The sequence below is a fragment of the Schistocerca americana genome, chromosome X (genome assembly GCF_021461395.2).
Source record: "Schistocerca americana isolate TAMUIC-IGC-003095 chromosome X, iqSchAmer2.1, whole genome shotgun sequence".
In the NCBI taxonomy this organism is placed as follows: domain Eukaryota; kingdom Metazoa; phylum Arthropoda; class Insecta; order Orthoptera; family Acrididae; genus Schistocerca; species Schistocerca americana.
This window is the reverse complement of record NC_060130.1, coordinates 510,740,887-510,745,054: the sequence shown is the minus strand read 5'-3', so window position 1 is coordinate 510,745,054 and position 4,168 is coordinate 510,740,887.

The following is a 4,168-nucleotide window of genomic DNA, read 5'->3' as shown; positions in this document are numbered from 1 at the left end:
TGAAGATGTACTGTATACAATATAAGACAAAAATCTGAACTTCATATGAAACAGGCGAGAAAGTCATTGTGCCAAAAAGGCATTCTACATATTGGGATAAAATTTACAATAATCTGCATAACCACATTAAATCAGTAAGTAAACTTAGTAGTTTTAAGGCTGAACTAAAGGCATATTTCACTAATCATTGCTTTTACAGTCTGACATAGTACCTAGAAACCAAACAACAAAAATAAATATGCAATATGAATATTGTACTTTGCATGTTGTCTCTACTGTTTGTTGTATATATTTAAATGTTAACTCGTTGGCTACGACGTTAAACAATAATTTCTCTGGAAGGGGATAAATTCGGCGCAATTTCTGGATGCTGTTGCCGTTATTGGCCGCGCTTCAGTATAATCAGCATTTAATCAGTCTTGTACTCACATGGGAAAAATAATCGCTATTCATGTCTACACTGTTTTTATCTCTATAATTTATTATTACGATTTACGTAAGTACCTTTTAAGTATTTTCTGTTCATGCTAGATTTAATGAAACGTATTTAGTTGAACAGTACCATTATTCAAACAGTACGATGCAAATGCAAACTTTTGCAAAGTGACTGGGAAACCACTTCTCACAAGATTTTTTTTTTTGTATTTATTCCCTAATAATGGCACATGCAATTTAAATTATTCCAGGCACAGAATGAAATCAACAACAAGTTACGAAGCATTGCTCACTGAGAGCTGTAATCCAAAAAGAGAGGCTTAAATTTATCGCTTAGAAATTATGTAAGTAAATTACTTTCAGTGAAACACGTTACTGCAAAAATTCAAAGCTATGAATGATTTTTTAAAATTTTTCTTCTCAATTTTTCATGACCTATTCTACATCCTTATTCGTTTGATCATTATGATAAAAAATTTTAGTTTAGGCCTAAGCTACGGAAATTATGATAATTTTGCCCTCATATTGGTACCGTATCGAAAATCTGAGGGAATCCATCTAGTTTTTGTTCCACGTCTGTTGTAATTTCATTTAATTGCTCTGCATACTTGTACAGTACTGAAAACTGCAAATTATGTAAACTTTATATTTTTGATGCACAGTACTGTTGTTTATGCTGACCCTCTTGAGATATGCTAGAGTCATTGCAGAAATAGGAACTCAAATTTTTCAATTTATGAAAAAAGTAGTACATAGAACATAATTCCGTTTCACCTGTAAACTGAAGTATATTATAAGGCAGTATTGTGGTCAACAGGTAATGCAGCTTGTAACGTTTAAAGAAAGGTTGAGGAGAACTGGGGTAGACTGAAGACTTCTTTAGTAAAGAACTGACGCTGTCATGGCTGCCATTTAAGTTTCATAATAGTTCCTACAGTGACTCCTGGTTGGACTTTTTGTTTTACACGCCATAAAGTAATCGATATTGAGCATAAATAGTGCAAATTTGTGAGCGATTTTCAAATATAAATTTTAATAAACTAGTAGAAAAATGAATATTGCTGATAGGGGTAAAAACATAATTTCATTAATAGAAACCATTCTGAAAATTGTAGCGGTCACAATGGAAAGATACAACAACAACTGAAATGAAAGAAAAACATTTATGTGTAATGACGATCAGCGTGTACGTATAATAATAATAATTCTGTTCCTCCACATACTATGCCTGCTGTACATTTTTCCATATTATGTTTCACGTCAGTTCTTTTATTCACTACCGTAAAGTGGAATCACTTTGCCCCACTTTTGAACAGTTCTTCAAACAAATTCATGTACTGTATCGTTGTTTTGTAAAATAGCTTTTGAAATTGAGGAAGGTGTATGCTAGAGCAACGTAAAAACCATCTAGTAACGTAGAAAGACGTGACAGATTAATTTTTGAAATTTTGTAATGTTTTACAAGTTGGAGTAAAGTAGGCCCTGTGTTGGATTTCTTTGCTCCACGTAATATAACCATTATTGTAAGACAGGATGGTAGTTTGGGGCAATGTTACTCTTTTCAAAATTTATTTTTCTACCTTATAGGACAATAGTAAACCACCATTGGTGAAGTTTTTGGTTTGAAACGGAAAAATAATAAAAAAAGCAGTGTAGTGCACCTTTTTTCGTTCAAGATGTAAAAAGGTTTCAAAAGTGAACAGAATTTAGTGTTTTTTTGCTATCAAACAAGAGGCCAGTGTTTCATTAGGTATTCAGGTGTGTCCAAATCTCAGTAACTACACCAGGAAAATATTTTCCATAAATTCATCACCATTGGCCAACTATGGCACTGAAAAAATACTGCTTTCATTCAAACGCTTTGAAAGGTTTACACCTTCAATTAAATTCTCCCATTTGTGAAAAAGTGTATCTTTAGTTAAAGGTAAGTTCCAATTATGAAAAGATGGCGTCATGATATTTGTGGTTGCACCATCTTTGCTGCTAAAACTTCCATTAACAAGATGGTAATATTCATTTTCATACTGTATAATTACAAACGCACCAGTCTGCTTGCTGATTGGCTTTAACTTTTCCTATGATTCTGATAGAGGCACTTCATTCTCTATGCACTCCCACTTAATTTGTTCTCTTTGTTTCCCAATCTTCTTCCAAACTTCCATCAAGAATTTGTTCTATAAGCACATCATCAGCACTGTTTAGATGTTTCTTTTCTTAGGTTGTTTGCTAGTACCTGTTTCTGTTGGAGAAGCATTATGTGACATTTCAAGCAAACACCATTTCTTATGGATTCCAGGCATTATTTCACATGCCCTGTCATCCATTTACACAAAGCAACATTAATCTCTTAGCATTACTAATTTTCATCATAACAAGATTCGTCCCAATCTGAATTAGGTCTAAAACAACTTTATCAATGGTACAAAGTTGCCTCATTTTTTTTTTCACCGCTGCTTTAGATTCTACAGCCATAAGTAATGTGTTGATTGTGACTCTGTGAGTGTGATATGATTTAGACAATGGAATTTCTATACATAAATGCATGTTATTTTTCTTCATTTTCAGTAGTTTTCCAGTACCGAAATACCACTTTATCCATACAAAAATTATCTAAATAGTTCAATAGTACAGTTGTACAGATGTGGTTAAAGGAAAATATTGATGATAGCGAGTGACAAAATAATTCCAACATATCAAATAGTAGAAACTGTTAATTGCAGGACAGAATCAAAACCATTCCCAAATGTTCATTAGAATAGGTGTTAGGCAGGACTGAATCTTTTTTTAAAAGATGGAGAGAAGCTACCCCTGCAGAGACAAAGAAGTCCTGCTGTGCACTAGTCTTTCCTTATGTGTACTATTCTATTTGTTACTCTTCTTTTACCCTTGATACATAACATGCTTATTGTATTTCCTAAGATTTATATCACTTGGAGCATTTAAAGTTATGTAGTTATGTTACTACTATAGCATTAATTCTCATGTACCAGTACTGATATTTTTTTTAACTGAAGTAGCTCGTTTTAATAAATACTACTATGATGAATGAAAAAGTTTAATCCTACTGGTAGGAGAAATCAAAGATATTTTACAATAATTCTGAAATTGTTGGGAAAACGATATCAGTACCACAACATAAATAATGTACTGTATTTGAGAAAAATTTAACAAATACACCTTGTATTAATATCAGAAGTTTTTATTTTATGCATTTACATTGTTTTGCTTGGTACCTCTCTTAAAGTAAAGCACAGACTGTAAAAAACACTAGTTATATGCAATACGTTTTCGACAGACAAGTATTACATTACTGTAATTATAAAGTGTTTTAGGGATCCATTAAATGTCAACTGTGCAGCCTACATCAGTATTTCTTTGGTGGAAAATTATGTGTCATTTAATGACCTATCCTTCATACAGTGACTTACTGTGCCAATTATCAGAATTATTAAAATGGTGAATATGGTAGGGGAGATTGCAGTTAGCTGAACCTCAGGTTAACTGGACCATCACATTAATTAACAATTTAAGAGGGAAATTTATTTTTTCATACCATAAAGTTGCTTCCTTGTGTTGGAAGTTCCATCTGACTGGGAATACCATTTTAACTCATATGGTTGCTGTATGTTAGCTAAATTCACAGATGTATTTAAAAATGTGAAATTGTTTTTCACATCTATTAATTTTCCTAAATTTCAAACAGCAATAATGCACGATTCTGTTTCTTCGAGTT